Here is a 27177-nt window from a genome sequence, read left to right as displayed (position 1 = left end):
ATGAACTCAATATGATTGTAAGTCAACTGAGATCGGTGGAAATTAATTTTGAATATGAAATTAAAGCATTGGTTTGATGTCATCTTCACCGGAATTGTGGGAAAATAATATTTTCAGACCCTCTGCAATCAAAGCAAGTTCACGATTAGGAGTTTATTGATGAACCCCTCATCATCTCTATATAACAGCATAAATACCACTTGCGTAAACGTATCATAAAAAGAGATATAGTATAGTAATCTAGACATACCTTCACGTAGATGTGTCTTTTCCCATCATCAATTCTCACATTGCAGACTTCTGATTTTGGTTTCTTCATCAAACCTTCAGTATTATTCAATTCAATCATAATGAGCAACAAATCATCGAGTTTGGTCAAGAATTGAGGGTGATATTATCTACTAAAATTCCTCAAAACCCCAAAATCGTACCTTACATTTCCAAGTTCAATCTCCTTCTATAGTCCCTCTTGGGTCACGAATCCTTCCTGAAAGTGTAAATCGTCCTCTAACGAGTCTATACCAATCAACCACGATCAATTTCATACCCTGCAGAGTGAGAATTTAGAATATGAAACTCTAAAGCCAACCCATAAAAGTCATCTTAAACTCGAAACACGTACTCTCCCTTCACAAACCGGGCTCAGCTACTGTTGGTGGACGGAGATGGGAAAAATTTGTCCGTCTCTACCCTACTCCAGAGACGTTTCTACCGTCAAGCTGATTTTGAATCAATTTAATTTAATAAAATAATAATAATAATAATAATCAAATTTCATTAAAAGAAAATAATTTAAAAATCTATACATTTCTTTAAGTACTAAAAAAAGGTTTATTTTCAATCACTTTTAGCATGTATTTTAAAAATGTCAAAAGTTTAATTAATTTTTTTTCTAAATATAGAATAAATTTGACTTTCCTTTAAATTATGCTATTTTTTTAATTATTATTTTATACCTTCTTAAATAAATGGATGACTATTTAATTTTCAATTTTAAAAATTGGGTTAGCTTTCTTTTATCATTTCTTTACCATAAAATCTATTATTTGGAAGAAAGTATTTAAGTTCTAAATAAGATTTGAAAGTTTTCTTTTATCATCGAAAGAAAGGATTTAAATTCTAAATAAGATTTTAAAAAAACATAACATTTTAATGATTATTCGACCATTTTCATGTTCTTAAATAAACGTTTAAAATTTTAGTCATATTCCAAAAATAAAATAAATTAAAGTAATTGAGGTATGCTCTATTTCCCAAATTCAAGTTAAATAGATTAGAAATGCTAAATACTAACGAAATGAGATGGACCTCCTAATAGGAAACGACTCCCGGTGATATTTGGAGCAACTTCGAGGGAGGGAAGACAAGGGTACTCGCAACTTCGAGGGACGGAAGACAAGGGTACTCACAACTTCGAGGGACGGAAGACAAGCGTACTCGAATTTAGCGAAATACCGGCTAAGGCCAACCAAGTATGGTTGGACGACTTGTTTGATGCATGAGACACGTGCCTCGTGGTCCTTGTATGTGTCATTTATGCTTTATATTTATGACGTTGTGACTATATTATATGATAATGTTGTATAATGTATGACGTATGATGACATAATTGAGTTAAATGATAATGCCATATGATATTATATGATGTTTTATGATGATGTTATATGATGACGATGATGCATGACAACATGACGATGTAAACCGAATCTTTAAATAATTAATTATTTATATTTATATTTATATAAATGAAGATTCTTAATTAATTAATTATTTATATAATCAATTCATTATTTATATTTATATTTATATAAATGAAGATTCTTAATTAATTAATTATTTATATATAATTAATTATCTCTCTTTCTATATTTGTGAAGGTAAACCGTACTAATTAATGAATAAATTATTATCAATTATAAACATTAAATTAATTAATTTTAATCATTAAATAATATTTTTATTTTAAATTTCAACTTTCACCATTAAAAACTATATACTGATACACATTAAATAAATTGAACTTATTTTATTATAAATAATAGTTTTAATAAATATGGTATTATGTCGATATAAGTTAAATAGAAAAAATTTAAGGAAACATACCCGTTTTAATTTATGTTAATTTTTTTGTTTATATTAATTTATAAAAATAAAACAATTTAGTGCATTAACATTATTAATTTATATTAATTTTTTGTTTATATTAATTTATAAAAATAAAACAATTTAGTGCATTAACATTATTATCCTAATTTTTCGATATAAACAAAGAGAAAAAATAATAATAAGATACATATAACTACTTAATTATTATCAATTATTTTATTTCCACAATGTTTCCAAATCATTGCTACTTAGAACATTTACATCGAGAACGATGTGTAAACGATACGGGGTGGTCAAGAACTAGAGGGAATTGATAGTAATTTTCATCCCAGCTTGGCAGTGGCCTGGGGTGGTGCATATGAAGAAGCTGTTTCCTCTTGAGAGAGTGATTTCATCCTTGCCTGAATTGAACACTTTGGCGCCTCTAGAAGCTATGCAGCTTCTATAACCCCCCTCGTCCACTGCCACCACGTTGTGAACTGTCGGGTTATAGTTGAATCCTACAAAAAAAAAAAAAAAAAAAAATGTATTCATTGCGATCTAACTGCGAATTCGATCGGATACTATTTGAATATATTTTATATAGATGTAACGACCCAAATCCTCTTTGGCCTTTCCCTTTCGGGTTTTCCCTCAAGGCTTTAAAACGAGTCTGCTACGGAACTTGTGTTTTGATATAATTTATCTTATCTCCATGATTTGGTTAGTAGAATATTTTCAACTTTCGATCCCACTTATGTTTTTCATTCTTAACATAGTATCAGAGCATTATTCCCACTTATGTTTTTCATTCTTAACATAGTATCAGAGCATTATTCTTAATAGATACGATTAAGATTACGATTACGATTACGCAAGTAAAATATCAGTTACTATTCAACTATCAACACAAGAGTTGAAAACTCACTTAATATGTCACCGGCTCTAAACACCTTCCCATTAGGCCATCCTTCCACGCCCAGGTTCCATCCGTTCGAGTCGCCAACAACAAAAGTTGTAGCAGCATCACCATGTTCGAAGCCAAGCAGCAGCAGCAACGCCATTGCAACAGCTACCGTGCTCATCGAAACCGCTCCGCTGCTCCCCTCGTGTCGAGCCATTCGTGAAGTCGAAGTAGCTCTCAAAAAAGATATGGAAAACAATTGTGTTCCTTTGAAGCTTGAAAATGATGGTTATAAAGATATGTAAAACATACCAAACTTGCCTTTTTCTTTTCCTTTGTTTCCTGTGGGCCGTTTTGCAATTGATTATGTCTCCTCCTTTTGCTATTAAAAGAAAGAGAAACAATCTTCCTCCTTTCTCTCTAGTAAACTCTCATTCCTTCTCCAATTATCTCTCCTCAGCCTACCTCAGCCAAAAAAACAGACAAACAATAATTGACAGGTTTAATTTGAGGAAAAAATGAGAATGGCTTTACCCAATTCACAAGACAAGATTTACTAGGAGATAGATATGATCAGTAAGATATATATTAAATCTTAATTTTATTTGTCCTATTTGTTTTTAGAAATCACAGCCAATCATGGTTAAATCTCATTAAATCATGACAATTGTTTAGTTGAGTTAGAAACTAAATGCCAATAATTTATATGAATTCTAGTAAATAACATTAGATTAATAATATTAGATCAATAAATTTATATCAGTAGACAAATAAATAGATTAAAAATAAAATGGCAAAGAAAATTTGTGAACAAAATTAAAAGGGAGTAAATATAGATAAAGAGAAAAACCAGAAAAGCAAAAGGCCACCTAGTAAATAGAGATGAAGAAAAAAAAAAAAAAAAAAGCAAATATAGAGAACAGGAAAGCACAAAATCACTTGAATAACTCTATCAACTTTTTTATACCAGAAAAAACCATATAAAATAAGATTTTTAATAAAAACATTAATTATAGATATATAACATTTCAAAACTTTTAACAATGGACCATGTAAATTAGAAAAATAATTTGATAGAGTTCAAACTGGAAACTGATGTCATGAGCTTACCTAGGTTGGCTTTGATTTCAAAGGACAGAATCGAACTTTCATTAATGATAACTTCTGGACATCAACCTAAGCTAATCAAGTAAGTGGTCTTACTATCGGCATAGTTATATTTGATGTTGACACGTGCCTCGTTGTTCGGCACGTGTCATATATATTGATATGTGTGAGTTGTTTGTGGATTGATATGTTTATCATATGTTATGTATATGTTATAATATGTGAATTACGGTACGATGTGTTCAATGATATGTTTGAGATAGGATACGATAAGGATGCACAAGACGAAATGTGACGATAGGAGTAAGATACGTTCATGAAACGTTAAGGTTAGGTTACATACCGAAGTGCTATGGATATGAGAGATTGATAAAAGAATATGGTTAGGTTATGTGTAGTGAGGGATATGGGTAGAAAGGGATAGGTTTGTGATAGATTGATACAACAATAGCGTTAGGATACGTTCATGTGATGATATGACTAAGGTACGTTCATGTAACGACATGACTGTGATAGATATAAGACGTTAAGGCTATGATAAGTAAGGGAACAATATGACCAAGAAGTGTTTACGCTATGATATGATTATGATACGATATGTGTATGACGGATATATATATATATATATATATATATATATATATATATATATATATATATATATATATATATGTGTGTGTGTGTGTGTGTTGTCATATGATATAAAATATGTTATGGTATGAGATATGTGATAAATTGAATTGTTTATGATATGATATATTGTGATGCAATATGTGCGGAAGAAAAGAAAAATGACCAACAAGGGATGAAAAATATTTAGAAAAATTACAGAGTTTTCGAAGAAAATAATAATAAAATATTCGAAAAGTGTCAAATTACCAAAATACCCCTAGAAGGATGGATAATCACGAAAATGCCCCTCTAATCATAATCAGAGCATCTACCATGACCATTTGAGCAAAATCTATCAAACCTTGAATCTCAGCCGTTGGATATGATCTAGAAGACGGACAGATCATCACATCCAGCGGCTGGTATTCAAAACCAAAGTCGGTGAGGCTCTGATCGGAGTAGATATTTCCAACAGATATTCCATAAAATCAAAACCGCCAATTCACGACGATTCTGGAGCTCTCAATGTCGGTTTAAGCTTCTCCTATAAAGTCTTAAGTTGGGGCAACAATATGGAACAAGAATCGAGCAAGGTTGAGAGCCCATTCAAGAGTTATGAGCGTTTAGATTGTGGGTCTCCTACTCTCTGATTTCTTCAAAATTCGAGAGCAATTCTCCACCATTTCTCCCCAAACATATTCTTATAGTTTCTAAGCAAGATTACCCACAAGTTCTATGAAGGAATGAAGTGCTGAAAGTGCCCAGAAACCATTTCCCCAATTCAATCCCCCATTGAAGAACTTAAAGGAAAGCTTGAAAATGCAATTCGGGGATACACGATGATTCGTCGAGCAAGAACGATCCCAATAAGTTTCTGCACCTCCACGGAGTGTTTCCATTGAAGCCCACGAAGAGAAATAACCTCGGGAGCGTGCCCAATTGAAGGAAATCGATTTCGGGCTTAAGTTGGGGATAAGTGACGAAATTCTATCTACGGTCCGTGCCCAATTGAAGGAAATCGATTTCGGGCTTAAGTTGGGGATAAGTGACGAAATCCTATCTACGGTCCCTTTTCCTTCAAATTAATGATTTCTTTAGCTTCAGATGAAGGATTTGAGTAATTTTGATGAAGGAATCGAGAGTCGAAACGTCGTAGAACAAGTTACCCAAGAGATCGAAAATCCGACGTTTCGGGAAGTTGCATACCGAGAATGATCTCTCAAAATTAAGGTCCCACACTCAAAGAATGTCCTCCAAACTAATTCATGTAGCTTGAGGAAAGGATATGGAAGAGATTCCATGGAGAAATCGGGCCTTGAAAACCCCTAAAATTGGTTGCCCAATGATGAATCCCCTGTTTTAGCTCCGGCGAGAAAAATAATTTTGGACGAATTTTGGTGGCGAAAATCTTAGGCTACGATAAAGAAGAAGAAACTAGACACAATAAGGAGTCTATGGAAGGAAATTGGAAGTAATTCGGATACCGGAAGCTCAAGAATGGAGGTCCCGAACGTCGACGATGAGGTAAGTAGCCACATTGGATTTTTCTTAAGAAATACTTGTAGGAATTGCTTGGATTTTCATATGAACCCTAAACGAAGTATGACACAAGGATATATGAAAGAAAAATCCAAAGAACCGTGAGTTAAGGCTTTAAACCGACCAAATTACTCGAGATTTAAGAAACATTAAGATAACCCACTAAATGAGCTCTGTTGTCTATAAAATTTTGTTGCTGAGCATAATATATCATTATAAGGTTATGTATGAAATTTTGCGGTCATTGGATAAGGATAAGTAGGTAAACCAAGAAACGGGGGAGAAATGACCATAATGCCCCTAAGGATATCTACCTACGGTTCATGACCAAGATAACCTCCAAATGCTATGAAACTCTACAATAAATCTTATTTATGATGCTTGATTAGGTAATGAATTTTGAAAACCATTGTAACTCGTTAAGGAGCAAAACCAAGAATTAGGGGTAAAACGACCATAATGCCCCTACGGAAGACTACCTACAGGTTAAGCCCTAAATGACCTCCCAACATTATGAAATGTTGTATGAATCCTTATCTCAAGAGGTTGTATAAGGAAATGAAGTTTGGGAGTCATTGGAAAATGTTAGGTAGCGAAACCAAGATATGGGGAAAACGTATATCACGAATCATGCAACTTTGCCTCCTAGGATGACGAAAGAGGTATCCACTAAATAAGAGATTCTCCACAAGTACCCTTGGTTTCTAATGAGACTCTACGTGCACAAGACCACGTCGGGGTTATTCCTTAGAAGAACTTGTATGTTCCCAAGCTTGACCCAAGACATTATGCATAAACCTAGGATCCCCAAGAATGCATAGAAACACCTAGGTTAATGCAAATGACATGCTTAACAAGTTGCTAGGATCCATGCCCGGAGTAACTGTTATCTCCCATCACGAAGTGTACCACGAGACCCCTATTCCTCTTTAGGTGAGATGCCCTGCTATATGTACCATGAGCATGATGCCACGATGAACTTATTATCTCCCTCACCTAAATGAGATGCCCTGCATCACGAATTTTCAATAGGATGCCACGATTATGATAACGCCACCTATGCACTCATGTAGAGAAAATTAAGGGTTACTTTGGAAGAGTTTTCAGGGAACACAAGGCATGACATGACAACCTCTAAGGCTTAGTTCCTGAAAACGAAACAAGTAGTCATATCCTAGCTCAAGGTTTAGAGATGCTCCAACTTACCAACTATTCTCTTTAAGGCCTACTCTATATGACTTGAGAATAAGTTCAAGATTACAAGGTGGTTGGAGCAAGTTTGGAACCTAAACCAAGATGGAACTTAGGAAATGCCTAAAGGAAACATGTCAAGATTCAAGACCCTTCTAAAACCCTCTAAGGAGTCCATTATGAACTTATGACCTTCTAGAATAACTCATGCTAGTTATTACGATGGGTTCAAATGATCACGAATGTATTTAACAACTTACGCCTCAAGAAAATAAGAACCTTAGAAACGTACAAGATTAAGAATCAATAACAAGCTATACAACTACCAAGACAAGAAGAATGTTAGGTACCACTCAAACATAAGGGATCAAAGTTCTCAAGACTCAAAATTTAAGAATGCTAGGTAATACTCTAAGCATGTCCAATTGTGGCCCATACCTCCCACCATGGGGTTCTTTCTAAGGAGACATTGTTTCCTCTTCTAGGTGGGATGCCTTGCATCGTGTTTCTCTTGCAGGATGTCATGTTTGGCTCATTCCCCTCACCTAGATGAGATGCCCTGCACCATGTTATGATTTGCAGGATGCCATGTTCATGTACACACCGATCACGTGACCTTTATGGTCTATGCCATATTCATGCATGCATCGATCACTTGACCTTTATGGTCTATCATGGGGAGTGACCTATGGCCACGATGGAGCGAGAAGAGAGTAAGTTACCCTAGCCATGAATCAAGAACCTCCTAAGACCTCCAGCGGTACATCATGCTTATGACTTAGACTACGCTACTTGGAGCGTATGAAGCCTTGAGCGTAGGTATTAAGACTGTGTCGCTTGGAACGCATGAAGCCTCGGACACAGGTCGACAAGTTTATGTCTAGTACCGTAAATCCTAAGGAAAGTGTCTTGGAGAAGGAATTAAGAAACATAACAAGAACATACGGCAAGAACAAGAAAAGAAAGAACGTGGTACCCTAGCATATCAAGGACACGATTAAGAGCCTACAAGTAGGCTACTTACTGAGTCTTGTACTCATTCCTTATTCTCCATTTTTTTTTTCAGGAAATAATGTGCTGGTCGAGGTCGGTAGCGGACTTTGGAGCAGGTGCCATAGACAAACCTCACCCGTCGTCCTCGACCCATTGTTTTAAGACGTTTTGTGTTCGTTCCTTATTTTGTATTTTAACCATTATGTTATATTTTAAATTACTAATGCGCCCACTATTTTCGTATAATGTAAATTATGTTTTAAATTTTAATGGTTTAATTTCGCAAAAAATTTATCGGTCATTTTAGAGTCATCGAGTCAGCCCGGTCCTTACACAAACTGACTAGTGAGCCCATACACGCATGTATGCGCTGTGTAGAGTATATGGTACACATCCAAGGTGCCCAATTAGAATAGTAGCGTAGGAAAAATAGACTGATATGATAGGTCCCATCATTGCATTCGCATATTCTTGCATTTGACCTCAATAGTGGGGTCACTTACTACTTACCGAGTATTTCTTCAAATACTCAAGCGTGATACCTCTGTTTCAGGTGAAGGCAAGGCTGTAATAGCCCAAAATAAATAAAGAAATAAACAAATAAAAATAATTATAAAAAAATAGTTAAAATAATAATAATAATAATAATAATAATAATAAATAAATAAATAAATAAATAAATAAATAACATTTCCCCCTCCTCACTAACCTCTCATCCCTTCCCACAATTATCTCTCCTCAACCCATTCTTAGCCCCGCTGATCAATAAAGTATATATTAAATCTTCTTTTTTTTATCCTATTTTTTTTTAGAAATCACAACTAATTATAGTTAGATTTAAATTATTACAAATGTTTAGATACGAATTCTAGTAAATCATGTCCGATTTAATATTATATTAAATTTATATCAGTAGCCAAATGAATAGATTAAAAATAGAATAACCAATCAAATTTGTGAACAGAAAACGCTTCGATAAGGAAAGATTTGGAAACAGAATTAAAAGGCAGATAAAAAAATGAAGATTAAGGAATTAAAAACCACAAACTAAATATAGAGAGAAAGGTAAATAGTAAATAGAGAGGGTAAATAGAGAGAGTAGTAAAGGCCAGAATAACTTGAAATAGTTGTATCTACTCTTTTATACAACAGTAACTATGGAATTATAAGATTTTTAATAAAAATATAATTATAGATATATAACATTCCAAAACCTTTAACAATGGACCAGCGTAAATTAGAGAAATAATTTTGTAGAGTTCAAACATGAAACTGATGTCATGGTCTCACATAGGTTGGCTCGGATTTCAAAGGACGAAATCGAACTTCCATTAAAGATATATTTGTGACAACAACTTAAGCTAACCAGGTAAGTGGCCTTACTATCGACATGGTTATATTTGATGTTGACACGTGTCTGTGGTTCTGCACGTGTCATATATACTAATATGTGTGAATTATCAGTGAATCAGTATGCTTATATTATGTTTATGTTGTTGGTATTAATATAACACATGCGGAAGTATTAAAACTAAATTAGTTTAGATACTCACCTTTTGTAGTTCAAACTCCTTTTTCCTCACGAACCGGTTTCGAACCACCACTAGTGTCTTCTCCACTATCCTCCAGCCTTAGAACGGGATTGTGGAATCCGGTGAGTGACTAAACTTGGGAGGGATTTTGTATATGTGAAGAGAGTGTTTGTGAGAGGTTTTTCTCAAGGTTTTCCACCAACAAGAAGAAGACCTTCCATGTACCATGATCACTCTATTTAAAGAGTCATGTTTGCATGTTCATGCAAATTTGAGATCACCAAATTTTGACACTTAAAATTCCACTCAAATGTTTGGGATTATGTGGCAAGCATGCATGTTTGAGTTAAACAAATTTTGACACTCAAAATTCCACTCAAACTTGTGGGTTTTATTTGGCAAACATGCAAGTTTGGTTAAACCAAATTTTGACACCTCAAAATTCCACTAACATGGATTTTTCGATTAGATGAAGTCAACATTGTGACTTTCTTCATTTTAGTTCAACAATTAATTTATTAATGAATTTCAAATTAAAGTAACATTAAATGATTAATTAAACTATTTAATTAATATTTAATATTAATTCAAATGCCAATCCCAATCAATTCCGACACATAATTGATTAAGATATTTAAATCTTAATTTAAATATCTCAGATTCTCTCCTTTTGTTTAATTCGTAAATAAAACAAAAATGCGGTTAAATATATCGTATATATGTAGCGCATATTCCCTGATTTGGATTCGAACACTTCGAACTCTCTCGTCACACTGTTCTATGGTTTAGTCCGACATGAGCTAGCAGAGGGACCTAATGGACCTATAGATCATGGGCTCCAACGATCCAAGATTAACCGGCTGAACTCATTAACCTTGTTAACCAATATTCGTTAACTACTAGGACACTCCACTATAGCCTAGTAGTTGCACTCCCCTCACTATTGATATATTTCTGTCCATTTGATATAACCATGATTAGTAAGTCGATCCTTCACAGGTTGTTCGTAACTAGAGTTGGGTCAATTTACCGTTTTACCCCTAAAGTTACTTCTTGTTCCTTATGTCTCACTGATCCTCTAATGAACAATTGGTTTGTGGTCCAACGAGTAAACCGAATCCCTCTCAGGCCAATGAGAGGGTGGGGCCCCTTGTTCAAGACCTGGAGTTAGTGCTTAAGGGAACTACCTTTCTTCTATCCCTAAAAGTGGGTAGGAGTGAATTCCATCTTGCACCCCACGTCCCCAGCCATTCACCAAGTCTTACCCCTGAAATGGGAGGCCTATTGAGTCGGCGAACTAGAGCCCTCTCACCCATGCAAATCTAAGGATAATTCCGAATAAACAGGAGTTCATGGTTAGCTCAGGATTAAAACCGAGTTACCTAGGTTATCGAATGAAAAGAAAATCAGCCTCAACAGTATACGACATTATAAAGTGAGAGTGGTTTTCTTCATGGTCCGATCTTATGCAATACTCATTGCATAGGATGCCCCAACTCACATGTCTTCACATGTACAATTTAGTGATCACATTGTTTATATCATATACAAAAGTGGGCCGCATCCATAGTGTCCCCAGAATAAGGTACTCAGCCTTATCCTTATACTATAGATCATTTTGACTATATACTTGAACTTGATTCACTCTTATGTCTCTACATATAGTTCAAGTAATCATACTATAGCCAGAGGGTTCTTAGTTTATTGGATTTAGATTAATGATCGTAAAGTTCACTTTATTCAATAACAATCTTTACTGAATAAACAACAATAATAACTTTATTGAAAATAGAATATCTTTTTGTTTACAAACTATGAGTTTTAGGACATAAAACCCAACAAACTCCCACTTGGACTAAAACTCTAGTGGGGTTTTATAATGTTGAGTAGAGAGAAATACAATAAACTAGGGCATCACATACTCATGCCATTCCTCCCACTTGCCCTAGATTACATAACTCGTAGTCCTAGACTCACTAGGTGCCCTTCAAACACTTTAGCCGTGAGGGGCTTTGTAAATGGATAAGCAATGTTGTGCTCTGAAGCTATCTGTGTGACGATCACATCTCCTCGTTGCACAATCTCCCTTATGAGATGATATTTGTGATCAATATGTTTTCCTCGCTTATGGCTTCTTGGTTCTTTTGAATTTGCAACTGCTCCACTGTTATCACAATAAAGAGTGACGGGAAGATGCATATTTGGAACAACATCCAAATCAGTTAAGAACTTCCTAAGCCATATAGATTCTTTCGCTGCTTCACAAGCAGCAACATACTCAGCCTCCATGGTGGAATCAGCAATGCAACCTTGCTTTATGCTTCTCCATATTATTGCTCCTCCGTTCATAGTGAAGACAGATCCTGATGTCGATTTCCTCGAATCTACATCGGTCTGAAAATCTGAGTTAGTGTACCCTGTAAGGATCAGATCCTTAGCACCGTACATTAGCATATAGTCCCTCGTTCTCCTAAGATACTTGAGGATATTCTTAACGGCAGTCCAATGAGCACGTCCCGGATTGGATTGATATCTGCTAATAATTTTCACAGCATAGCATATGTCGGGTCGGGTACATAGCATGGCATACATCAGACTGCCGACCGCTGATGCATAGGGAATGTGTCTCATATCCTCAACTTCTTGAGGTGTCTTAGGACTTTGTTCCTTCGACAAATGAACTCCATGCCTGAAAGGTAATAATCCTTTCTTGGAGTCCTGCATCTTATATCGAATCAATATTTTGTCGATGAACGATGCCTGAGACAATGCTAGTGTTTTGTTCTTGCGATTCCGAACAATTTGGATTCCAAGAACAAACTGAGTCTCTCCCAAATCTTTCATTTGGAATTGTGTCGCTAGCCAATTCTTAATGTCAGTCAGAAATCCCACATCATTTTCAATGAGTAGGATATCGTCAACGTACAACACCAGGAAAGCTACTGTAGAGTTGACTATCCTTTTATAAACACAAGGTTCGTCAACATTAGGTTTAAAGCCATAAGATTTGATCGCAGTATCAAACTTTATATTCCAGGATCGAGATGCTTGCTTCAACCCGTAAATGGATCTTTTAAGCTTGCAAACCCTTTGCTCGTGATCCTGTTCAATGAACCCCTCTGGTTGAGCCATATAGATACTCTCTTCAAGATTGCAGTTTAGAAAGGCTGTCTTAACATTCATTTGCCAAATTTCATAATCATAAAATGTGGCAATAGACAAGAGTATTCTAATCGATTTAAGCATAAATTAGAGAAATAATTTTGTAGAGTTCAAACTTGAAATAGTTGTATCTACTCTTTTATACAACAGTAACTATGGAATTATAAGATTTTTAATAAAAATATAATTATAGATATATAACATTCCAAGACCTTTAACAATGGACCAGCGTAAATTAGAGAAATAATTTTGTAGAGTTCAAACTTGAAACTGATGTCATGGTCTCACATAGGTTGATTCGGATTTCAAAGGACGGAATCGAACTTCCATTAAAGATATATTGGTGACAACAACTTAAGCGAACCAGGTAAATGGCCTTACTATCGACATGGTCATATTTGATGTTGACACGTGTCTGTGGTTCTGCACATGTCATATATACTGATATGTGTGAATTATCAGTGAATCGGTATGCTTATATTATGTTAATGTTATGTTATAATATGTGGATTGTATGATATTAATTACGGTACGACGTGTTCAAGGATATGTTTGAGATAGAATAGAAAAGGATGCACAAAACGAAATGTAACGATAGGAGTAAGGTACGTTCATGAAACGTTAAGGTTAGGTTACATACCAGAGTGCTATGGTCAGGAGAGATTGATGAAAGAATATGGTTAGGATATGGGTAGAAAGGGATAGGTTTGTGATAGATTGATAGAACGATAGCGTTAGGATACGTTCCTGTGATGATATGACTAAAGTATGTTCACGTAACGAAATGACTGTGATAGGTATAAGAACGTTAAGGCTATGATAAGTTAGGGAACGATATGACCACAAAGTGTTTACGATATGACATGTTATGATACGATGTGATGCGATGTGTTATGTTTAGATTGTTTTGTGTGACCATTGAGGTAATTGTTGTATGAATTACACCTTATGAAATGGCATGTTAAAAGCATGGAGCGTTATGTTATGTTTTCTAAATTGTATGTATACAACATGTTATGAATGACATGATATCACGATAAATGAAATGAAATGTAACCCCGTTAGGATTATGTATGATATGTAGACTGAAAAATGAGAAATAACATGTTAAGCATGAAAGATGATAGTGGGGGTTATATTCATTAATGATAAAAGTAGAAATATTGGGGACCTCATGCATTATGTGTGCTCATGCATTTGGGGGGATACCCCTATTCCATCACGAGGGTACGGACGCGTACATCCAATGGCAGGAAAACGATCGTTATGTTTTGCATAGCGCTGCTGTGACGGTTACTAGTTCTAACGGTGTTCGGCCTAAGGAGCTCCCAGAGTATGCTCGCCCGACAAGGAATGAGGCCCAGTGGTGTGCGAACTGACTGGTGTGCCCATACTCGCATGTATGGGTTGTGTGTAGAGTATATGGTACACGTCCAAATTACCCGTTAGAACAGCACCGTAGGAAGAGAGATTGAAAGATAGGTCCCAATCTCATTTGCATGTGATTGTTGCATTTAACCCCAATAGTGGGGTCATTTACGGAGTATTTCTTTAAATACTCAAGCCATGTACTACTACATTTTTCAGGTTAAGGCAAGGTATTCCTGTACGGCTGACGACGGCATCGCAACTCGAGACCATGACACATGCATAGGATAGTGATATTTATTTTCTTAGACTTAGGCTAGAATAGGATGTGTTTAACTTAAACTCTTATTTATTTTATTTAGTCTTTTGTTGTGTCGTTTTAAAGATGTTTTCGAAACATGTAAGTCCATGGCTGTGTTTTAAGCTAAAGGTTATGTTTTATGGAATTTAAATGAAGTCTTCAGCATTCAATGTTTATGGTACGTATACAGTAGCGACCTTAAATTAAGTAGAAAACTTTGGGTTAGTACAGAGGCATTCCTATACGGCTGACGACGACATCGCAACTCGAGACCATGACACATGCATAGGGTAGTCGCATTTATTTTCTTAATCTTAGGCTAGAATAGGATGTTTTTTAATTTAAATGTTTATTTATTTTATTTAGTCTTTTGTTGTGTCGTTTTAAAGGTGTTTTCAAAACACGTAAGTCGGCTGTGGTTTAAGCTAAAGGTTATGTTTTATGTAAGTTTAAATGAAGTATTTCCGCATTCATGTTTATGATATGTATACAGTAGCGACCTTAAATTAAGTAGAAAATTTCGGGTCATTACAAAGCATGATGCAAATCTCCGTCTACATATCAACTAGTGGCCTATAACACCGCTCGAAATAAAAAAGAGTTCGTTCCACTCATTGCAATTTTTTGATCAATTAGGTGTAGGAAGGTATTTCATTAAGTTGAACCAGTGACTGGCGTACGTCCTAGTGCGAACCACTCCTTTTCGACGAAATACATCTTGAATTAGGTCCAATATATAAAATTAATGCAATATAATATTTTATTCCAAAATTTAGCGGACTATACTTTCAACTTTAAATTTGAATAACTATTATACTATTTATTTTAAAAAAACGAATATATGTATATAATAAAATAATGTCTAAATCAATTGAGTTAAGTTTAGATTACGTTCTTTGTACTAATTCACACCATATTCATTTTGATAACAAAAAAAAAAAAAAAAAAAATGATTCTCTTGGAGGTATAATTTAAAAATCCAAGAGGAGTGATTATAAATTGAAGGGGTGATTTTGTATTGTGCATTAGGAATGCAATGATTGATGCAAAAATTATTGGAAGAATTTATATTTAATATTGAAGAGTGAAGCCAAATATATGACATAATTATTAGGTGCGAAAAATTTATTTAAAATATTTCATAATGACACTATGACTTACACGTTCATTATAGGTTATTAAAACAATATGGGGAAAAGTAAATAACGTAAGTTTTAAATAAAACTAGAAAATAAAGCATTGCGCTGATCTAACCTAAGGGCTATGGAAGAAAAACAACATGAGTACATTTACACTAACTTTAATCTCATGGTTGCCACCGTGATATTGTCTGATTTAGTCTCGGGTAAAAGTAAGACACTCTTGTACGGATGTACAGAGGTGTCTTACCTTTACTTGAAAATTAAGATTAACACGTGACTTGAGTATTTTAAGAAAGACTAAGTATGTTATTATTGGGGTCAGGAAATGCAATCATATACAATCATGTTTGGGACATATTATTTCATAAAACCCTATATCATGGCCTTAAACTCTTCTTTTCAGTTTGAGCTAAAATGGGATGTTTAGTAATTTTTTGCACACGACCCAAGTATGCACACATGAACCCACTAGAAAATAAACATGCTAACATGGTGTGCATTCGTTCTTTCATAAACGTTTTCAAGAATACATTATTGACATATCAACATTTCACCGTCTAGAAAATAAACATGCTAACATGGTGTGCACAATATCATAGCATAACATAAGTCATAATACATCATCACGTAGTCTTGACATTACATAAGTCATAACACTACATAACATAATTTACATCATAGCAATCATAAAAAACGACACATGGAGGGGCCACAGAGAACGTGCCATTTTTTATGGTTGTACAATCTCAACCGTCTGACATCATGATCTTGACACGCTCATGACAAGCCTTGAGGGAAATCCAAGCCTCCTATTTATTTTTCGTTTGTCTTCATGACTTCATTGGACATTAGGTGAGATTTTTCTTCGTCAACCGAATACAACTTGTGCGGAATTCAAGCTTGCTGGTGCCTACGTGTGCATGTTCAACCTTCTGCAACCCAACCGACTTGCCTCTATACTAGTTCAAGTTATTCGTCTCGACCTTGCCTCTACTTGAGGCCAAGGTCTCTCACGTGCAACGTCACGTCTCAATTCTCAACTTGGTTTCCAATTGACATGGTCATCATGTTTTGATGTCATCCCAAGTCCTGGGATGTCATCGATTAACTTAGCTCGCTCGATCATGCTCATCGAGAACAAACCCATATGTCGCTCACATGATCGAGACATCCCGAACATCCATCCATCAAGTTATATCGAGGCGTTGGATCATCTTGTGTCCATGTTAGTTCATTTATAAAATCCATTATGGATAGCAAGTGCATAATCCAACCTCTGACACATACACAATGACACAATTTTGGCCGACAGTGTCGTGCGGCACTGTCTTGGAATACCCATTTCAAGGGAAGTCGTCTGAGACACTCGTCTGTGACACATGAATATGTCATAGGGTAGCTCACTTAGCCACAGGGCCCAGAGATGGTGGAGAGTTGACATCACGCCTCCTCCTAAGGTTCATTTTCAGACATTTTTTGGTATGATAGTTGTAAACATGATTTTGGAGAAATGGGCATACTGTGTCATGAAGAGTTCGTCCTATGTCCAATTGACACCAAATTTGATGAGTTTTCAAATTTTAAGTAACGACCCGAAATTTTCTACTTAATTTAAGGTCGCTACTATATACGTACTATAAACATTGAATGCGGAAGACTTCATTTAAATTCCATAAAACATAACCTTTAACTTAAAACACAGCCATGGACTTACGTGTTTCGAAAACATCTTTAAAACGACACAATAAAAGACTCGAAATAAAATAAATAGGCGTTTAAGTTTAAAACATCCTATTCTATCCTAAGTCTAAGAAAATAAATAACACTATCCTATGCATGCGCCATGATCTCGAGTTGCGATGTCGTCGTCAGCCGTACAGGGATGCCTTGCCTTAACCTGAAAAATGTAGTAGCACATGGCTTGAGTATTTAAAGAAATACTCAGTAAGTGACCCCACTATTGGGGTTAAATGCAACAATCACATGCAATGAAATGATGGGACCTATCTTTCGTTTCGTTTCATTTTGTTTCGTTTCGTTTCATTTCGTTTCGTTTTCCTTATGGTGTAATCCTAACAGGTAATCGTGGACGTGTACCATATACTCTACACGCAGCCCATACGTGCGAGTATGGGCTCACCAGTTAGTTTGAACACCGCTTGGCCACTGTCCCTAGCCGGTGGGCATGCTCTGGAGGCCCACCGGGACCCGTTAAAACTAAAACCGTCACGGCAGCGCTATGCAGGGCATAACGATCGTTGTCCTGCCATTTGGATGTACGCGTCCGTACCCTCGTGATGGGATAGGGGTATCCCCCCAAATGCATGATCACACAATATGCATGAGGTCCCACTAGTCCTACAGTCATCATTTAATGAACATAACCCCGTGTCACGTTTTCATGCTTACATGTCATTCTCATTCTCATTTTGTTACATATCATACATATTCCTAGCGGGGTTATGTATCATGCAATTTACCGTATTTCATGGCATAAAATTCATTCAGTTACATTTCAATACTCATACAACAAGCCATAATCGTACAAGGGCCACACATCGTCACATGCATTCATATCACATCAACTAAGCAGCATAAATAACATACATTCACGTTCACATGATTTCGTACTTAAGCACAATAATCTAGCATACAATGTATCATATCATAACAAAGTCAATAACGTAAACACTTCATAGTCATATCGTTCTCTAACTTACCATAGCCTTTACGTTCTTATACCTATCACAGACATATCATTACGTGACGTACCTATGTCATATCGTCACAAGAACGTACCCGAATGCTATCGTCCCTGTTTCCTTTTAATTCTGTTGTCATGCCTTCCAAATTTCCAGTGATCTCTGTTTCCAAATCTTTTCTTATCTCAGTGTTTCCTATTCAAAAGTTTTCTTGGTCATTCTATCTTTAATCTATTCATTTGGCTACTGATAAAAATTTAATCTAATATTACTAATCTGACGTGATTGACTAGAATCGTATATATGATTGACATTTAGTTTCTAACTCAAACCTAGATTATTGTAATAATTCAATGAAGATCTAGTTGTGATTTCTAAAAAAATAGGATAAAAGAAAATAAAGATTTAATATATACCTTGTTGATCAGATCTATCTTCACGTAAATCTCCGGTGAATCTCAACTGGGTAAAGGTTATTCTCATTTTTTTCTCAAGTAAATCTTACGATTATTGATTTTGTAACGACCCAGATCCTCCGGTGAATCTCAACTGGGTAAATTTTTTTCTCAAGTAAATCTTACGATTATTGATTTTGTAACGACCTAGATCCTCCGATGAATCTCAACTGGGTAAATTTTTTTCTCAAGTAAATCTTACGATTATTGATTTTGTAACGACCCAGATCCTCCGGTGAATCTCAACGGGGTAAAGGTGACCTCCAGTGAATCTCAACTGGGTAAATTTTTTTCTCAAGTAAATCTTACGATTATTGATTTTGTAACGACCCAGATCCTCCGGTGAATCTCAACTGGGTAAAGGTCATTCTCATTTTTTTCTCAAGTAAATCTTACGATTATTGATTTTGTAACGACCCAGATCCTCCGGTGAATCTCAATCATTTTTTTCTCAAGTAAATCTTACGACCCAGATCCTCCGGTGAATCTCAACTGGGTAAAGGTCATTCTCATTTTTTTTCAAGTAAATCTTACGATTATTTATTTTGTAACGACCTAGATCCTCCGGTGAATCTCAACTTGGCAAAACTGGGTAAAGGTGACCTCCGGTGAATCTCTACTGGGTAAATTTTTTTCTCAGATTATTGATTTTGTAACAACCCAGATCCTCCTGTGAATCTCAATAATTTTTTTCTCAAGTAAATCTTACTCATGTGAATCTCAACTAGGTAAAGGTCATTCTCATTTTTTTCTCAAGTAAAACTGGGTAACGGTCATTCTCATTTTTTTCTCAAGTAAATCTTACTATTATTGATTTTGTAACGACCCAGATCCTAAAGGTCATTCTCAAGGTCATTCATTATTTTCTCAAGTAAATCTTACTATTATTGATTTTGTAACGACCCAAATCCTAAAGGTCATTCTCAAGGTATTCTCATTTTTTTCTCAAGTAAATCTTACGATTATTGATTTTGTAACGACCCAGATCCTAAAGGTCATTCTCAAGGTATTCTCATTTTGGGCTTTCCCCTCAAGGCTTTAAAACGCGTCTGCTAGGGGAAGGGATTTGTTCTCCTTTCCACACCCTTATAAAGACCCTTATAAAGGGTGATTTGTTCTCCTCCCCAACCAATGTGGGAGGTCACAATCCACCCCCCTTCGGGGCCAGCGTCGTCGCTGGCACTCGTTCCTTTATCCAATCGATGTGGGACCGGGCTTCCCCTCAAGGCTTTAAAACGCGTCTGCTAGGGAAGGTTTCCACACCCTGGGTGATTTGTTCTCCTCCCCAACCAATGTTGACTCTGGCAATTCGGAAGACAATGTCGACGAAAAATTGGCCGAAGGTTTCTTCGAAGGAAAAATTAGCGGAAGTAAAAGGAGAGAGAGTGAGAGATTCGCTGATATTGCTGAAGACTCGATGTTTTTATTTTACTTCAGTTGAACGGTTTAAATAACAAATCTAATTACAAAAATAGAAAAACCAATTATACAAAAATAGAAGAAGTGGACGAAGACTTCGCCCAAATTGCCAAAACAATGGCTCCTAGAATTACGCCCCTCCATTCGCGTGAATTCAGATGTTTTACAAACCTAACTAAATAAGGCATGGCTTTTATTTAACAATCTCCTCCTAAAAGCTGTACCTTATTATTTGAACTCCGATCTTTGAGCGTAGTTCTTCGAATTTCACCCGCGCCAGGGACTTGGTGAAATGTCTCCAAGTTGTTCCTCTGTTCGGATGAAATCAATCTTGATGAGCCCTCGATCTGCACATTCTCGAATGTAGTGGTATCAGAGCCAAGTTGAAGCCATCGGTGTATATCATTGCGGAGAAGCCATCCTATCTACAATCAAGTTGAATAGCTCAAGTGGTTAGAGTGTCGACCTAACAACACACAGGTCTCAGGTTCAAGTAGAAGAAAATGGGTCTCAGGTTCAAGTAGAAGAAAATGCAAAGTGCGAAAATAAGCACATCGTGGGGTCCTCCATCCCGAGCAGGCTCGCTCACTCCTCCACGCCGCCGCCCAAGTGCCGGCATCTCCATCACCACCACGAAGAGGCCGACGTCGTGATGACTGCCGTCGTTCATGGGGTCCTCCATCTCACAACGACTGCCGTCAACGAGTGGACTTTGTTGATGCGCGTCAACCTACAGGCGCAAGGGTTATGGCACGCTATCGAGTCAGAGGAAGGAGCTCTCGGAGATCCGCTTTAAGGACGGCGAATCTGTTGATGATTTTTCAATGCGAATCACGGGGCTCGCCAACAGCATCACCACACTCGGTGGCAGCATCAACGAGACAGAAATCGTGAAGACGATGCTGCAGGTCGTCCCCGATCACCTCGAGCAAGTTGCAATTTCAATCGAGACATTGCTTGACGTGAATGACCTAACGGTGGAAGAGGTGACCGAAAGACTGCGTAACGTCGAGCAGCGGAAGAAAAATACCATTTCAGCTGTCTGTCGACAAGGAGGGTCGTCTACTCCTCACTGAGGAGGAATGGCTTGCACGCCTAAAGCTCCGTGACGACACCGGCGAGAGCAATGGGCCCTCCAGCCGCAAAGGCGGTAAGAAGTCGTGGAAATCTCGCCGGCACATGCACGGGAAAGAGGCGGATCAAAAGAAGGAGGAGTCGGCTGATGACGGGCCAATCCAGTGCTCGTACTGTGGGAAGAGAGGTCACCTGAGCAAGAATTGCTGGAGCAAGCTCAGGAACAAGGAGACGGCCGAAAAGGCCCATGTGGCTCAATCCGAGGAGGATGAGCCGGCCCTTTTCATTGTGACTGCATCAGTCCTACCTGACGTCGAACCCGAGGAAGAGCTCCCCAAATCCACAGAGGTAATCGACGACGGCATAACTGCTCCGGTGAGCGTCGAACCCGAGGAAGAGCTCCCCAAATCCACAGAGGTAATCGACGACGGCATAACTGCTCCGGTGAGCGTCGAACCCGAGGAAGAGCTCCAACTGTGCATAACAAATGCACCGGCTGGGGAGCCAATTCGACTGAAGGAGGAGCGAGTGCTCGCTCAAATCGGTGAAAGAGGCGAGCAGCAAGAGCACCGGCGATGGGTCCTCGACACGGGGGCAACAAACCATATGACCGGGGCCAAGTCTGCGTTCTCCGAGCTTGACTCGGGGATTCGCGGGACGGTAAAATTTGGCGACGGCTCCGTCGTCGAGATCGAAGGGCACGGCACCATCCTATTCGTCGGCAAGGGAGGGCAATCATATCACAAGCTGACCGGCGTCTACTTCATCCCGAGACTCAAGGCTAATATTGTGAGCTTGGGTCAACTCGATAAGGCCGGCTGCCACATTTCCATCAAACGCGGGCTACTTAGGATACGTGATGATCGACGACGGTTGCTCACGCAAGTTCGGTGCACGACAAACTGCCTTTACATCTTAAAGCTAGAGATAGAGCAACCAGTCAACTTCTCGGCCAGGTACCGGAAGATGGAAGACCTATTAGGAAGAGGTGAACCACCTGGACTGGCGGCGCGCCAACTCGAAGAAGAGGCGGTCGAACAAGACGTGGAGTTTGGAGGACATGCCGCCAGCCTATTAGGAAGAGGTGAACCACCTGGACTGGCGGCGCGCCAACTCGAAGAAGAGGCGAGGCGGTCGAACAAGACGTGGAGTTTGGAGGACATGCCGCCAGGGACACCGAGCAACCGGTCAACCTCTCGACCAGGTACCGGAAGATGGAAGACCTATTAGGGAGAGGTGAACCACTTGGACTGGCGGCGCACCAACTCGAAGAAGAGGCGGCCGAACAAGACGTGGAGTCTGGAGGACATGCCGCCAGGGACACCGAGCCATAGGGCTCAAAACGGAGTTCAAACGAAACGAAATAAGGCAGATATAACACAGGTTTTAGGAGGAGATTGTTAGATAAAACCTTTGTTTTTCCTTATTTAGATTCACTCGTTTACATTTAATTCTCCGTTTGACCATTTGACAAACACGTCGAATGGATTAGCGAATTCTTAGACGGCAATTTTCTATGAAGTGGCACAGATTCAGTTGGCCACTCTCCACCCATCGTTAGATAGGTTATATTTAAATAGGAAATCTGTTCAGAAGATTTCGCAACCTGATTTTGAAGAGCAGTCAAACTTTCAGACCTTCTCTATGTTATTTTAAGCATTTTATTTTTCTTCCAACAACCTCCTGTCGACAATTTCCTCTCACCGAAAATAAAGGATTTTCCTGGCTATTATCCAAATCCAACAACCAATGTGGGACAGCATATTTTCTGTTTCTTTTTTGCGGATTTCCCTGGCTATTATCGAAATCCAACAACCAATGTGGGACATGCATATTTTCTGTTTCTTTTTTGCAGTAACAGTTACTTGCTGGCATAAGGATTAAGGATAGATTGAGGAGAGATAATTGTGGGGGAGGGATGAGAGGTCAGTGGAGAGAAGTGGGGAAGGATTTTTATTGTGGGGGAGGGATGAGAGGTCAGTGGAGAGAAGTGGGGAAGGATTTTTTTTAATTAATTAATTAATTAATTATTATTATTTTAACTATTTTTATAATTATGTTTATTCCTTTATTTCTTTATTTATTTTTTTGGGCTATTACATTTTATATGAACAAACTTGATTTTAGAATCGCATGCCCAAATTCCCTTTTTAAGGTTAAGGCCTGGGCCCTACCCGACCCTTCAACAAGTCTATCAATGACACTCTGTCAACATTGTTGCCTCTGTCTTGCCTATGCACATTTCTATGGTGGGTTAGATGATGCACCATCCTCCTCGGTCGCATCATGGCATTCGTCTTTTTTCGGCCTTTACATGGCTGGTTGGACATCACTATTATGTTGTCACCTTGTCTTGTCTATACGTGAGGGTCACAACCTACTCTCTTCATAGTATGATTCAATTCATCCAACCATGCCAACATCATTCAATTCATCCAACCATGCTAACAGTAGAACCACTTATGAGTCGAAGTTACAAGATAATCCTAAAGCTTGTTCAAAACCGCTCCTTATACCTTCTTAAATAAATTGATGACTATTTAATTTTCAATTTTAAAAATTGGGTTAGCTTTCTTTTAACATTTCTTTACCATAAAATCCATTATTTGCAAGAAAGTATTTAAGTTCTAAATAAGATTTGAAAGCTTTCTTTTATCATTTCTTTACCATAAAATCCATTGTTCCAAAGAAAGTATTTAAATTCCAAATAAGATTTTAAAAAAACATAACATTTTAATGATTATTCGACCATTTTCATGTTCTTAAATAAACGTTTAAAATTTTAGTCATAATTCAAAAATAAAATAAATTAAGGTAATTGAGGTATGCTCTATTTCCCAAATTCAAGTTAAATAGATTAGAAATGCTAAATACTAACGAAATGAGATGGACCTCCTAATAGAAAACGACTCCCGGTGATACTTGGAGCATTCGAGGGACGGAAGACAAGCGTACTCGAATTTAGCGAAATAGGAAGGCAAATTTAGCGAAATAGGAAGGCAGTGGTCTACTAAGTGATCTTATTATAAATAGGAAGGCAGTGGTCTTACTATAAATAATAAGTATTATAAATAGGAAGGCCAACTAGTGGTCTTACTATAAATAATAAGGCTGGTCTTAGTAGGAAGTTACTATAAATAATAAGTATTATTAATAGGAAGTTACTAATAAGGCTGGTCTTAATGAGTTGGCCTCTTAGCCAACTCAAGTGAGTGGTCTTAGATAATAAGGCTGGTCTTACTATAAATAGGTTGAACAACGGTTTTACTATAAATAGATTGGTATGTGTCATTTATGCTTTATATTTATGACGTTGTGACTATATTATATGATGATGTATAATGTATGATGTATGATGACATAATTGAGTTTTATGATGATGTTATATGATGACGACACGATGCATGACAACATGACGTATGATGACATAATTGAGTTTTATGATGATGTTATATGATGACGACACGATGCATGACAACATGACGATGTAAGATGTAAGATAATGAAATTTCATAATATGACGTTATTCCAGACAAAGATTCGTTGATTTTCTCAGTCACAACCCTAGCTAATGTATAGAATATATATTTAAATAATTATAAAAATTTTCAAATACGATCTATAAATATTAAAAAAAAAAGAAAAAAAAAACAAAAGCTTACAAACAAATCAATTCATTTTTATATTTATATTTATATAAATCAACATTCCTAATTAATTAATTATTTATATATAATTAATTATCAGACCGTACTAATTAATGAACAAATTATTATAATCTACTAATTAATGAACAAATTATTATAATCTACTAATTAATGAACAAATTATTATAATCTACTAATTAATGAACAAATTATTATCGATTATAAGCATTAAATTAATTAATTTTAAATCATTAAATAATATTTTTATTTTAAATTTCAACCTTCCCCCATCAAAAACTATACATACCCATTAAATAAATTGAACTTATTTTATTATAAATAATAGTTTTAATAAATATGATATTATGGTTATTAATAGAAAAAATTTAAGGAAACATACCGTTTTAATTTATATTAATTTTTTTTTGTTTATATTAATTTATAAAAATAAAACAATTAATTTTTTTTTGTTTATATTAATTTATAAAAATAAAACAATTTAGTGCATTAACTTTATTAATTTATATTAATTTTTTTTGTTTATATTAATTTATAAAAAAAAAACAATTTAGTGCATTAACATTATTATCCTAATTTTTCGATCTAAACAAAGAGAAAAAATAATAATAAGATACATATAACAACTTAATTATTATCAATTATTTTATTTCCACAATGTTTCCAAATCATCGTTACTTAAAACATTTACATCGAGATCGATGTGTAAACGATACGGGGTGGTCAAGAACTAGAGGGAATTGATAGTAATTTTCATCCCAGCTTGGCAGTGGCCTGGGGTGGTGCATATGAAGAAGTTGTTTCCTCTTGAGAGAGTGATTTCATCCTTGCCTGAATTGAACACTTTGGCGCCTCTGGGAGCTATGCAGCTTCTATAACCCCCCTCGTCCACTGCCACCACGTTGTGAACTGTTGGGTTATAGTTGAATCCTAGAAAAAAAAAATGTATGTATTCATTGCGATTTGCGATTTGCGATTTACGTAATGTAACGACCCAGATCCTCTTTGGGCTTTCCCTTTCGGGTTTCCCCTCAAGGCTTTAAAACGAGTCTGCTACTTGACTTGTGTTTTGATACAATTTATTTTATCTCCAGGATTTGGAGAGTTAGTAGAATATTTTCGACTTTCGATCCCACTTATGTTTTTCATTCTTAACATAGTATCAGAGAATTATTCTTAACAGATACGATTACGATTACGCAAGTAAAATATCAGTTACTATTCAACTATCAACACAAGAGTTGAAAACTCACTTAATATGTCACCGGCTCTAAACACCTTCCCATTAGGCCATCCTTCCACGCCCAGGTTCCATCCGTTCGAGTCGCCAACAACAAAAGTTGTAGCAGCATCACCATGTTCGAAGCCAAGCAGCAGCAGCAACGCCATTGCAACAGCTACCGTGCTCATCGAAACCGCTCCGCTGCTCCCCTCGTGTCGAGCCATTCGTGAAGTCGAAGTAGCTCTCAAAAAAGATATGGAAAACAATTGTGTTCTTTTGAAGCTTGAAAATGATGGTTATAAAGATATGTAAAACATACAAAACTTGCCTTTTTCTTTTCCTTTGTTTCCTGCGGAGAAGTAGTGGGCCGTTTTGCAATTGATTATGTCTCCTAGTTTTGCTATTAAAAGAAAGAGAAACAATCTTCCTCCCTTCTAGCAGTAACCTCTCATTCCTTCCCCAATTATCTCTCCTCAGCCCACCTCAGTCGAAAAAAATTACAGTTTACAAAAAAAAAAAAAAAAAAAAATAATAATAATAATAATAATAATAATTAATTTGAGGAAAAAATGAGAATGGCTTTACCCAATTCACAAGACAAGATTTACGTGGAGATAGATATGATCAGTAAGATATATATTAAATCTTAATTTTATTTGTCCGATTTTTTTTAGAAATCACAGCCAATCATGGTTAAATATTCA

The 27177-nt window shown here is 36.5% G+C and overlaps 2 long non-coding RNA genes across 2 annotated transcripts; both read right to left on the bottom strand.

The window, feature by feature from the left end:
* Window positions 1–2279: 2279 nt before the first annotated feature.
* Window positions 2280–3444, bottom strand: LOC147793420 (uncharacterized). The gene is made up of 2 exons (XR_015420003.1): window positions 3014–3444; window positions 2280–2606 (listed from the first exon to the last, which is right to left on the bottom strand). It is a non-coding gene; the product is annotated as an uncharacterized LOC147793420 (long non-coding RNA).
* A 22416-nt stretch (window positions 3445–25860) lies between these two features.
* On the bottom strand, window positions 25861–26899 carry LOC147793419 (uncharacterized). The gene is made up of 2 exons (XR_015420005.1): window positions 26505–26899; window positions 25861–26181 (listed from the first exon to the last, which is right to left on the bottom strand). It is a non-coding gene; the product is annotated as an uncharacterized LOC147793419 (long non-coding RNA).
* Window positions 26900–27177: the final 278 nt, after the last annotated feature.

Source organism: Cucurbita pepo, chromosome 2 (genome assembly GCF_057944985.1).
Source record: "Cucurbita pepo subsp. pepo isolate OVF chromosome 2, ASM5794498v1, whole genome shotgun sequence".
Lineage (NCBI taxonomy): Eukaryota > Viridiplantae > Streptophyta > Magnoliopsida > Cucurbitales > Cucurbitaceae > Cucurbita > Cucurbita pepo.
The sequence above is the reverse complement of the archived record's forward strand: the minus strand, read 5'-3'. Positions and strand labels throughout refer to the sequence as shown.